General features: G+C 43.2%; 1 long non-coding RNA gene across 1 annotated transcript; it reads left to right on the plus strand.

Annotated features, from left to right (window-relative positions):
• Positions 1 to 17: 17 nt before the first annotated feature.
• LOC135504042 (uncharacterized) lies at positions 18 to 1,662 on the plus strand. The gene is made up of 2 exons (XR_010450058.1): positions 18 to 321; positions 371 to 1,662. It is a non-coding gene; the product is annotated as an uncharacterized LOC135504042 (long non-coding RNA).
• The last annotated feature ends 12,162 nt before the right edge of the window (positions 1,663 to 13,824 follow it).

The raw sequence follows: 13,824 nt of genomic DNA on the forward strand, positions 1-13,824 counted from the left end.
AAATCAGGCAACAATGTTACAATACAATACAACAATATTAAATCAGGCAACGCTAGCAAAGTTACAATACAATACAATACAACAATATTAAATCAGGCAACGCTAGCAAAGTTACAATACAATACAACAATATTAAATCAGGCAACGCTAGCAAAGTTACAATACAATACAACGATATTAAATCAGGCAACGCTAGCAAAGTTACAATACAATACAACAATATTAAATCAGGCAACGCTAGCAAAGTTACAATACAATACAACAATATTAAATCAGGCAACGCTAGCAAAGTTACAATACAATACAACAATATTAAATCAGGCAACGCTAGCAAAGTTACAATAGAATACAATACACAATATTAAATCAGGCAACGCTAGCAAAGTTACAATACAACTTTATTGTCCAATATTGACAGTACCGTCACTGCCAATCTTATCTCAACAGAAATCATCAGATGTCTGTCACATTAAATAACTATTTGACGATGTGCACAAGCAGACACTATTGCGTACACAAAAACACACACACACCCACACACACGCAACCAGGATCTGTTATGGACAACGACATAGAAACAGACTTCTCAGGGCTTCTCTGTAAGGACCAAACCCTAGCATGTTTGCTAGAAACAGGCAATATTTATGTGTGTGTATTTTTGACTCAGTCAATTGGATCTGTCCAGTTAACCCCTATCTCTGTGTACATAGAAGGTATATGACTAGTCTACAAATGGCCTGGATGCCAGTCTGCTACCCTTTTCACACTATCATGACAACCTAACCCAAACTGTGCTGACTTCACATTGTCCTTCAGTCCACGGTTCCAACAACTATGGTGAGTGCATAACTAGGCCAGCTCTGTACAGCTCAGTTTGGCTTGGCTTGGCTCGCTAGTGTGAAAAGACCAAACCTGTCTCAGACCAGATTTGGCCTGCAGCATTGTCACTGCTCTGCCATGACTGACCTGTGCTGCTGGCATCCAAGAAACCAACTGCCTTCTCATTTACATTTACATTTAAGTAATTTGGCAGACGCTCTTATCCAGAGCGACTTACAAATTGGATCTAAAAGCCATTATATCATCATGTCTTTGTAAGGTTGTATGATATTCTCTCTCAGCGTTTTGTGTTCTCATATTTCATTTCTTCTCAATCGTCTTTGTTGCCAAAATGTCTCAGTCAATATGTAACCAGCTGGTCATAGTGCAGCTGGCTGGTACATACAGTACAGAGGTTTGTATGCAGTCTCTCCGTGAAGCAATATGAACAGGAATGCGACAGCCTCCCAGCAGTAGAGAGAGTGACCTACTGTACAGTACTCTCTGAATGTGGGCCTCCTGACCTGATTTGAGTGTGTGTTGATGCTTTAACATGTCTCCTCTGCCATTGGGTGAATGTTCTCTGTATGGTGCTGTGATGTCATACGACGCCGAGCGGAGCAGAGAAGCGAGGTTTGATGACCTCATCACCGCTCCTCTCTGTCTGCCCTGCCAGGCATTCATGATGCAAACACAACGCTGAGGTTATGTTGTTACACAACATGGTTCTGATGCAGGTGTTATTTTCTGTAAAACACGGCCAAGGTATTGTCCAATTTTCTGTTCATACCAACTCATACAAAGAAAAAGCCATATAAATAAATTACTTTTGTGAGATTAACAGATTATTTTATTGTGTTACTTTTACTTTTACTCTGTTTTCATCTGTGTTTATAGTGAGTGTTTGAACAATTGGTATTTTCCTTATATCTCGGAGGGAATAACCATAGAGATCCTATTAAATTACAATACCCATCACAGCCCTGGCTGACCATTGTTGACCAGCTGCCATTACCAAAATGGCAAACCTTTTTATACTGTCAGAAGAAGGTTCATGTCCATTCTATTACGGGAATAGCCTTGACTCAGAATGGGAAAATGTTTTGTCTTGTGTCTTGTGTTATGACATGTTACTTCCAACACTATTATGAATGTGTTTTAAACTACACTTCCGATGATGTATTACCAGGTTTTTTTTTATGATAGCCCCGCCCCTTCACCAGCAGTGAACCGTGAGCCTGGGTACAAGACCACTGGGTACAAGACCACTGGGTACAAGACAACTGGGTACAAGACCACTGGGTACAAGACCACTGGGTACAAGATCATTTCAGTGTGATCACATCTCAGCACAGTGAATAACGATAGAGGGCGCTCTTGCACTGTGGCTACACAGGCCAACCAGCGAGCAGTGCCAATGTAGACAAACCCCGCACATAGAATAGGATGAAGCAGACACTTTAATAGGTCATGATATGCATCCCAAATGGCACCCTACTCTCTACATAGTGCACTACTTTTGACCCTGGTCATAGCAGTGGACTATAGAGCAGATGTGGTGCCATTTGGTACGCAGACATGGAAAGCAGTGGGTATCACCCCCAGACAATAAATCTCTGTCTGTGGGTCTTGCTAAACAAGGACATCATATAAGAGGGTGGTGTGCTCCCTTCTCTCTAGCTCTGTGGATCCTATAATTGGAGCACCGGGGGTTAAGGTGTTTACCTTGAATCATCAGAATCATCAGAATCATCTAATATAGCAGCAGGGGGGTTAAGGTATTTACCTTTAATCATCAGAATCCTCTAATATGGCAGCAATATAATATCAGAGAAGGTAGAGATGCATGCTTCTACACACAGTGTCCTTCAAACTACAGTACACTATACGGTTGTTTTTATCAACAGATGCAGTCTAGAGAGGAGAGTGATAAACTGAGAGAGGCAGGGGTTCTATCAATTATATGATTGCTATAATTAACAATAATTAAATACAGATCAATAAATAGGGACTGGGGATTAGAATAAGGTCCATAGCTGCTTTACAAGGAACCACTAAATAGCTGCTTTACAAGGAACCACTAAATTGCCCCATATAGGCAACCCCAATAACACGTTGCCATGGAAACCCCCAGGGACAGGGTTTGCACAGGCACCACCTTTCCAGTCCTACAAGCAGTGATTAGGTCAATTACTGTGCTACCATGCTACAGACCAGACCAGTAGCATGGTAGCACCAGACCAGACCAGTAGTATGGTAGCACCAAACCAGTCCAGTAGCATGGTAGCAACAGACCAGACCAGTAACATGGTAGCACCATACCAAACCAGCAGCATGGTAGCACCAGACCAGACCAGTAGCATGGAATCACTAGACCAGACCAGCAGAATGGTTGCAACAGACCAGCAGCATGGTAGCACTAGACCAAACCAGCAGCATGGTAGCACCAGACCAGACCAGTAGCATGGAATCACTAGACCAGACCAGCAGAATGGTAGCACCAGACAAGCAGCATGGTAGCACCAGACCAGACCAGTAGCATGGTAGCACCAGACCAGTCCAGTAGCATGGTAGCACCAGAGCAGACCAGCAGTATGGTAGCACCAGACCAGACCAGTAGCACAGTAGCACCAGACCAGTAGCACCAGACCGGACCAGCAGTATGGTAGCACCAGACCAGCAGCATGGTAGCACCAGACCAGACCAGCAGCATGGTAGCACCAGACCAGCAGCATGGTAGCATTGTACCAGACCAGCAGCATGGTAGCACCAGACCAGACCAGCAGCATGGTAGCACCAGACCAGACCAGCAGCATGGTAGCACCAGACCAGCAGCATGGTAGCATCAGACCAGACCAGACATAAGGAACAAAAGTTAGATCAGAGTGTGTGATAAAGAGAGAAAACGTCATGACTTGGACTGTGTGTGATGAAACATTTAGGGGCTATAAGGACATCCTGGAGACACATAAGCAGGCAGTAACCCACCTAACAACAAATGTTTCCCTTTAAGAGTCTAATGTTTTCATAGGAATGTGCCATTGATGTGCAAGGACTGTTTCCAAGATACCATTCCCTTAATGTCAAACACAATTTACCCAGAATGTGATTACCATGTTCTCAGAATCTTCCATATTAATGTTCTAGACATGTTTTATTGGAACGTTGCAAGAAAATTCCAGTGTCCAGTTGTCTGAGGGTTAGAAGAATATTCTATCAACAATATAGTAATGTTGTAGACACATTTCATGGTATCGTTGCAAGAACATTCATGTGTCCAATTTTCTGAGGGTTAGGAGAATATTCCATCAACATCACACCAAACAATCACAGAACACAGGCATATTCCTCTGTTTTAATGTTATTTCTTGATCACTATGTTAAAAAAAAAAATTATTGAGTGTACTTTTATTTAACAGAGCTGAGATTTACTTTGAAGTGTAAAGTGTAGCAATGCAGGTGAAATCAGTAATTGACACAGACATGGTCGTGTAGAGTTCCACAGGGATGCTGGCCCATGTTGACTCCAATTATTCCCACAGTTGTGTCAAGTTGGCTGGGTGTCCTTTGGGTGGTGGACTATTCTTGAAACACACAGGAAACTGTTGAGCGTTAAAAACCCAGCAGCGTTGCAGTTCTTTACAAACTCAAACCGGTGCGCCTGGCATCTACTACCATACCCCGTTCAAAGGCACTTAAATATTTTGCCTTGCCCCTTCACCCTCTGATTGGTACACATACACAATCCATGTCTCAATTGTCTCAAGGCTTAAAATACTTATTTAGGAGAATATACACTTTTTCAGGACCATGTCTTTCAAAGATCATTTATAAACATCCAAATAACTTTCCATGCTTGTTCAATGAACCATAAACAATTAATGAACATGCACCTGTGGAATGGTCGTTAAGACACTAACAGCTCACGACGATAGGCAATTAAGGTCAGTTATGAAAACTTAGGACACTAAACAGGCCTTTCTACTGACTCTGAAAAACACCAAAAGAAAGATGCCCAGGGTCCCTGCTAATCTGAGTGAACGTGCCTTAGGCATGCTGCAAGGAGGCATGAGGACTGCAGATGTGGCCAGGGCAATAAATTGCAATGCCTGTACTGTGATACGCCTAAGACAATGCTACAGGGAGAGAGAACGGACAGCTGATCATCCGAACATCACACCTGCGGTACAGGTACAGGATGGCAACAACAACTGCCCGAGTTACACCAGGAGCGCACAATCCCTCCATCTGTGCTCAGACTGTCCGCAATAGGCTGAGAGAGGCTGGACTGAGGGCTTGTAGGCCTGTTGTAAGGCAGGTCCTCACCAGACATCACCGGCAACAACATTGTCTATGGGCACAAACCCACCAAGGGTCCGTCATGGTCTGGGGCAGTGTGTCACAGCATCATCGGACTGAACTTGTTGTCATTGCAGGCAATCTCAAAGCTGTGCATTTACATTTACATTTACATTTAAGTCATTTAGCAGACGCTCTTATCCAGAGCGACTTACAAATTGGTGAATCACCTTCTGACATCCAGTGGAACAGCCACTTTACAATAGTGCATCTAAATCATTAAAGAAGGATTACTTATCCTATCCTAGGTATTCCTTGAAGAGGTGGGGTTTCAGGTGTCTCCGGAAGGTGGTGATTGACTCCGCTGTCCTGGCGTCGTGAGGGAGTTTGTTCCACCATTGGGGGGCCAGAGCAGCGAACAGTTTTGACTGGGCTGAGCGGGAACTGTACTTCCTCAATGGTAGGGAGGCGAGCAGGCCAGAGGTGGATGAACGCAGTGCCCTTGCTTGGGTGTAGGGCCTGATCAGAGCCTGGAGGTACTGCGGTGCCGTTCCCCTCACAGCTCCGTAGGCAAGCACTATGGTCTTGTAGCGGATGCGAGCTTCAACTGGAAGCCAGTGGAGAGAGCGGAGGAGCGGGGTGACTGAGAGAACTTGGGAAGGTTGAACACCAGACGGGCTGCGGCGTTCTGGATGAGTTGTAGGGGTTTAATGGCACAGGCAGGGAGCCCAGCCAACAGCGAGTTGCAGTAATCCAGACGGGAGATGACAAGTGCCTGGATTAGGACCTGCGCCGCTTCCTGTGTGAGGCAGGGTCGTACTCTGCGGATGTTGTAGAGCATGAACCTACAGGAACGGGCCACCGCCATGATGTTGGTTGAGAACGACAGGGTGTTGTCCAGGATCACGCCAAGGTTCTTAGCGCTCTGGGAGGAGGACACAATGGAGTTGTCAACCGTGATGGCGAGATCATGGAACGGGCAGTCCTTCCCCGGGAGGAAGAGCAGCTCCGTCTTGCCGAGGTTCAGCTTGAGGTGGTGATCCGTCATCCACACTGATATGTCTGCCAGACATGCAGAGATGCGATTCGCCACCTGGTCATCAGAAGGGGAAAGGAGAAGATTAATTGTGTGTCGTCTGCATAGCAATGATAGGAGAGACCATGTGAGGTTATGACAGAGCCAAGTGACTTGGTGTATAGCGAGAATAGGAGAGGGCCTAGAACAGAGCCCTGGGGACACCAAGCGCGTGGCGAGGAGACAGATTCTCGCCACGCCACCTGGTAGGAGCGACCTGTCAGGTAGGACGCAATCCAAGCGTCGGAGATGCCCAACTCGGAGAGGGTGGAGAGGAGGATCTGATGGTTCACAGTATCGAAGGCAGCCGATAGGTCTAGAAGGATGAGAGCAGAGGAGAGAGAGTTAGCTTTAGCAGTGCGGAGCGCCTCCGTGATACAGAGAAGAGCAGTCTCAGTTGAATGACTAGTCTTGAAACCTGACTGATTTGGATCAAGAAGGTCATTCTGAGAGAGATAGCGGGAGAGCTGGCCAAGGACGGCACTTTCAAGAGTTTTGGAGAGAAAAGAAAGAAGGGATACTGGTCTGTAGTTGTTGACATCGGAGGGATTGAGTGTAGGTTTTTTCAGAAGGGGTGCAACTCTCGCTCTCTTGAAGACGGAAGGGACGTAGCCAGCGGTCAGGGATGAGTTGATGAGCGAGGTGAGGTAAGGGAGAAGGTCTCCGGAAATGGTCTGGAGAAGAGAGGAGGGGATAGGGTCAAGCGGGCAGGTTGTTGGGCGGCCGGCCGTCACAAGAAGCGAGATTTCATCTGGAGAGAGAGGGGAGAAAGAGGTCAGAGCACAGGGTAGGGCAGTGTGAGCAGAGCCAGCGGTGTCGTTTGACTTAGCAAACGAGGATCGGATGTCGTCGACCTTCTTTTCAAAATGGTTGACGAAGTCATCTGCAGAGAGGGAGGAGGGGGAGGGGGAGGAGGATTCAGGAGGGAGGAGAAGGTGGCAAAGAGCTTCCTAGGGTTAGAGGCAGATGCTTGGAATTTAGAGTGGTAGAAAGTGGCTTTAGCAGCAGAGACAGAGGAGGAAAATGTGTGAAAGGATGCCAGGTCCGCAGGGAGGGGTTTTCCTCCATTTCCGCTCGGCTGCCCGGAGCTCTGTTCTGTGAGCTCGCATGAGTCATCGAGCCACGGAGCGGGAGGGGAGGACCGAGCCGGCCTGGAGGATAGGGGACATAGAGAGTCAAAGGATGCAGAAAGGGAAGAGAGGAGGGTTGAGGAGGCAGAATCAGGAGATAGGTTGGAGAAGGTATGAGCAGAGGGAAGAGATGATAGGATGGAATAGGAGAGAGTAGCGGGGGAGAGAGAGCGAAGGTTGGGACGGCGCGATACCATCCGAGTAGGGGCAGTGTGGGAAGTGTTGGATGAGAGCGAGAGGGAAAAGGATACAAGGTAGTGGTCGGAGACTTGAGGGAGTTGCAATGAGGTTAGTGGAAGAACAGCATCTCAGCATTGCCTGCCTTGTGAGTAGGGGGAAGGTGAGAGGGTGAGGTCAAAAGAGGAGAGGAGTGGAAAGAAGGAGGCAGAGAGGAATGAGTCAAAGGTAGACGTGGGGAGGTTAAAGTCGCCCAGGACTGTGAGAGGTGAGCCGTCCTCAGGAAAGGAGCTTATCAAGGCATCAAGCTCAATGATGAACTCTCCGAGGAAACCTGCAGGGCGATAAATGATAAGGATGTTAAGCTTGAAAGGGCTGGTAACTGTGACAGCATGGAATTCAAAGGAGGCGATAGACAGATGGGTAAGGGGAGAGAGAGAGAATGACCACTTGGGAGAGATGAGGATCCCGGTGCCACCACCCCGCTGACCAGAAGCTCTCGGGGTGTGCGAGAACACGTGGGCGGACGAAGAGAGAGCAGTAGGAGTAGCAGTGTTATCTGTGGTGATCCATGTTTCCGTCAGTGCCAAGAAGTCGAGGGACTGGAGGGAGGCGTAGGCTGAGATGAACTCTGCCTTGTTGGCCGCAGATCGGCAGTTCCAGAGGCTACCGGAGACCTGGAACTCCACGTGGATCGTGCGCGCTGGGACCACCAGATTAGGGTGGCCGCGGCCACGCGGTGTGGAGCGTTTGTATGGTCTGTGCAGAGAGGAGAGAACAGGGATAGATAGACACATAGTTGACAGGCTACAGAAGAGGCTACGCTAATGCAAAGGAGATTGGAATGACAAGTGGACTACACGTCTCGAATGTTCAGAAAGTTAAGCTTACGTAGCAAGAATCTTATTGACTAAAATGATTGAAATGATACAGTACTGCTGGAGTAGGCTAGCTGGTAGTGGCTGCGATGTTGACACTACACTAATCAAGTCGTTCCGTCGAGTGTAATAGTTTCTACAGTGCTGCTATTCGGGGGCTAGCTGGCTAGCTAGCAGGTTGATTGCGTTACGTTACCTTAAAAGAACGACAATAGCTGGCTAGCTAACCTAGAAAATCGCTCTAGGCTACACAATTGTCTTAGATACAAAGACGGCTATGTAGCTAGCTAACGATCAAACAAATCAAACCGTTGTACTGTAATAGTTTCTACAGTGCTGCTATTCGGGGCAGCTGGCTAGCTACGTTAAAGAACGACAATAGCTGGCCAGCTAACCTAGAAAATCGCTCTAGACTACACAATTGTCTTAGATACAAAGACGGCTATGTAGCTGGCTAGCTACGATCAAACAAATCAAACCGTTGTACTGTAATGAAGTGAAATGAAAATGTGATACTACCTGTGGAGCGACGCGGAATGTTGACCGGGTAGTTGAAGTTCAATTCGGTAGAGGTTGGCTAGCTGTTGGCTAGCTAGCTAGCAGCATCTCCTACGTTAAGGACGACAAATAGCTGGCTAGCTAACCTTGGTAAATTAAGATAATCACTCTAAGTCTACACACTCTAAACTACACAATTATCTTGGATACGAAGACAGCGAAGACAACTATGTAGCTAGCTGACACTACGCTAATCGAAGTCGTTCAGTTGAGTGTAATAGTTTCTACAGTGCTGGTGGACAGTGGATGTTAGCTAGCTGCTTAGCTAGCTGCTGGGCAGATACGTTAGGACGACGAAATACGATAATTATGCAATTATCTTTGATACAAAGACGGCTATGTAGCTAGCTAAGAAGAAATTGCTAAGATTAGACAAATCAAACCGTTGTACTATAACGAAATGTAATGAAAAGTTATACTACCTGCGGACCGAAGTGTAGATGCATTACAGGGGAGACATCCTCCTCCCTCATGTGGTACCCTTCCTGCAGACTCATCCTGACATGACCCTCCAGCATGACAATGCCACCAGCCAGACTGCTCGTTCTGTGGGTTATTTCCTGCAAGACAGGAATGTCAGTGCTCTACCATGGCCAGCGAAGAGCCCGGATCGCAATCCCATTGAGCACGTCTGGGACCTGTTGGATCGGAGGGTGAGGGCTAGGGCCATTCCCCCTAGAAATGTCCGGGAACTTGCAGGCGCCTTGGTGGAAGAGTGGGGTAACATCTCACAATAAGAACTGGCAAATCTGGTGTAGACCGTGAGGAGGAGATACACTGCAGTACTTAATGCAGCTGGTGGCCACACCAGATTCTGACTCTTACTTTCGATTTTGACCCCCCCCCCCTTTGTTCAGGGACACATTATTCCATTTCTGTTTGTCACAAGACAGTGGAACTTATTCAGTTTATGTCTCAGTTGTTGAATCTTATGTTCATGCAAATATTTACACATGAAGTTTTCTGAAAATAAATGCAGATGACAGTGAGGACGTTTCTTTTTTTGCTGAGTTTATAATCAACGTCGCACCAAATACGATGACATTTCAAAAGGAGGCAAATAATTAGTCTGACAAACTTATTTTTTTCATCATTGTGATGTAGCCAGATTTACTTTAGATGCAGCAGAACTTTAGCTAGCTAGATAAGAATGAGGGTTTTTCACCCTCAACAGTTATCATCAATTTCAAACCTCCACTATAGGAAGAGACAAGCATGAACAGGGAGGACGGGAGAGAGAGTGGAATGATAGAGAGAGCTGCTCTTAAAAGGGTAATAGAGAAAGTAAGAAAGACGAGAGAATATACCACAGACAAGGGCGAGTGAGGAAGGTAGACTAGGAAGGATCAGGGAAGAAAAAAGGGGGGTGGAGAATTAAACAAGAAATAAAGTGGAAGAAAAAAAGTGATTTGGGTGAGAGGCAAAGAGAGCTGGGGGGCAGGCAGCCTGCCTGGCAGAGGTCATAAAGCCTATGTCTGTATCCCAAATGGCACCAATTCCCCTGTATAGTGCCCTGCTTTTAACCAGAGCTCTGATTAAATGTAGTGCACTATATAGGAAACTAAGTGCCATTTGAGACGAATCCTAGTAAGATGCCTCTGGCTCTTCATATCTTTTACATTTCTAATTAAAACAGATAAAGAGTGAGGGAGACATCAATCCACCACTGATTTCCCAGTTAAGGTTTTAGAGCAGGCTGTAAACTAGGCAGCCCGGCATCATTGATTTTATAATTAGCTACCGTCACCCCAGACATGAGCTGGAGGGAGCAGAGGAGAGGAGAGGAAGGAGAGGGGGAGTTGGGGAAGGACAGAGGTGCAGGTAAAGAGGGGCAGGAGGGTAAGATAAGAACGCAGAATGTCGTCTGAGGTCAGAGAAGAGAGGGAGTGAGTGAGTGAGTGAGTGAGAGAATGGAAGAGAGAGTAAGGAGATAGAGATAGATATTCAGAAAAGAAGATGAGACGTGATTAGCAAATTAGTATCAGAAATGTCATACCCTGAAGGAAGCAACCCAAAATGTTTGAATATTTCTCTTCCATCAAACAAAACAGGCACATTAGACACAATTGATACAGATCTGTTTTTTTAATTATTATTACAGAAACGAATCTACACGCTTAATGACCCTATATATAAATACCAAAGAATATACATTTTTTAAATAGTTAAGATGACCTCCACAAACAAAACATCATACACACCAGCAAACCACTGGAGGCGTACAGCAATGAGAGTAGGTAGGTATCCTGGAAGGAAGTTACAGCATACACTCATATAGCTCACAGTAGACAGAAATCTAAAATGACGTCAACAAAAAGGATAGATCTCAGTGCTACGCAACTTTGGGTGTACATACCAGGATGTCAAATTCACCCACCCACAGTAGCTAATAGAGATGTAGTACTAGATTACACTAGAGGTAGAGCTGAAAGGGTGTAGAGACGAAGAGGGGTACTCCAAAACCTCTGAAGCACAGCCTTCAATTATCAATGATGTCCATCACAGTTGAATTACAGTGCATTTCTGTATTTTATTTTATATATATTTTTTTTTTAATGTGCAAAGAAAAGCATGTTTTCACATTTTCGTTATGGCATATTGTGTGTAAATGGGTGAGAGAAAACATATATTTAATCCATGTTGAATCCAGACTGTAACACAACAAAATGTGGAATAAGTCAAGGGGTGTGAATACTTTCTGAAGGGACTGTATATGTGACAGATGTCACACTTTCAATACAGCTACACCTCTGTGTGAAGGAACACAGTGATGTCCTATACAGTAGAATCAATATCTCTACCTATTGGACTAACATTTCAAACCTTATCAGATAGTTGTGAGAGATTACATTTACTTTTAGAAAGAAAATCAGAGAAAGAAAAATAAAAGAGTAAACAAAACACTATGTTAATGATTATGATAATAACAGACAGAATTAATAAGGAGTATCCAAGTGTAAAAATAAAATAGCAATGTAGCCCCAAAAACATCTCTTACTGCAAAAAAAACAGGTGCAACTAGAGCAAATTACAAATATACCAAGCAAAAAGTGTCCCTAGCACCTTATTCTTCCTTAAAGGGGGCAATCTGCAGTTCAAACAACAACAATGGCAGATTGCCCCTTTAAATGACCTAGCTTTAGTATTCTCTTCTTATCAAATGTCATTAACTTAAAATAAACCAGAACATAACTTCATTACGATATAACTAAAGTTGAGTATTGGATGAAAATCATGAAAAATATAGTGTTATTAAACCAGTACTAATAATATTTTCCTGGCAAACCTTCCATCAAGTCTGGTAACATCTGTATCTATAAATGACATTATGTTATCATGAGATTCCTTAGTGTACAAGTCTGGTAACATCTGTATCTATAAATGACATTATGTTATCATGAGATTCCTTAGTGTACAAGTCTGGTAACATCTGTATCTATAAATGACATTATGTTATCATGAGATTCCTTAGTGTACAAGTCTGGTAACATCTGTATCTATAAATGACATTATGTTATCATGAGATTCCTTAGTGTACAAGTCTTGTAACATCTATATCTATAAATTACATTATGTTATCATGAGATTCCTTAGTGTACAAGTCTTGTAACATCTGTATCTATAAATGACATTATGTTATCATGAGATTCCTTAGTTTACAAGTCTTGTAACATCTGTATCTATAAATGACATTATGTTATCATGAGATTCCTTAGTTTACAAGTCTTGTAACATCTGTATCTATAAATGACATTGTTATCATGAGATTCCTTAGTTTACAAGTCTTGTAACATCTGTATCTATAAATGACATTATGTTATCATGAGATTCCTTAGTGTACAAGTCTTGTAACATCTGTATCTATAAATTACATTATGTTATCATGAGATTCCTTAGTGTACAAGTCTTGTATATCTGTATCTATAAATGACATTATGTTAATGAGATTCCTTAGTTTACAAGTCTTGTAACATCTGTATCTATAAATGACATTATGTTATCATGAGATTCCTTAGTTTACAAGTCTTGTAACATCTGTATCTATAAATGACATTGTTATCATGAGATTCCTTAGTGTACAAGTCTTGTAACATCTGTATCTATAAATGACATTATGTTATCATGAGATTCCTTAGTTTACAAGTCTTGTAACATCTGTATCTATAAATGACATTATGTTATCATGAGATTCCTTAGTTTACAAGTCTTGTAACATCTGTATCTATAAATGACATTGTTATCATGAGATTCCTTAGTGTACAAGTCTTGTAACATCTGTATCTATAAATGACATTATGTTATATGAGATTCCTTAGTTTCATGTAACATCTGTATCTATAAATGACATTATGTTATCATGAGGTTCCTTAGTTTACAAGTCTTGTAACATCTGTATCTATAAATGACATTGTTATCATGAGACTTAGTTTACAAGTCTTGTAACATCTGTATCTATAAATGACATTATGTTATCATGAGATTCCTTAGTGTACAAGTCTTGTAACATCTGTATCTATAAATTACATTATGTTATCATGAGATTCCTTAGTTTACAAGTCTTGTAACATCTGTATCTATAAATTACATTATGTTATCATGAGATTCCTTAGTGTACAAGTCTTGTAACATCTGTATCTATAAATGACATTATGTTTACAAGTCTTGTAATATCTGTATCTATAAATGACATTATGTTATCATGAGATTCCTTAGTTTACAAGTCTTGTAACATCTGTATCTATAAATGACATTGTTATCATGAGATTCTTTGTACAAGTCTTGTAACATCTGTATCTATAAATGACATTATGTTATCATGAGATTCCTTAGTTTACAAGTCTTGTAACATCTGTATCTATAAATAAATGACATACAAGTCTTGTAACAT

This window comes from Oncorhynchus masou, chromosome 18 (assembly GCF_036934945.1).
Source record: "Oncorhynchus masou masou isolate Uvic2021 chromosome 18, UVic_Omas_1.1, whole genome shotgun sequence".
Lineage (NCBI taxonomy): Eukaryota > Metazoa > Chordata > Actinopteri > Salmoniformes > Salmonidae > Oncorhynchus > Oncorhynchus masou.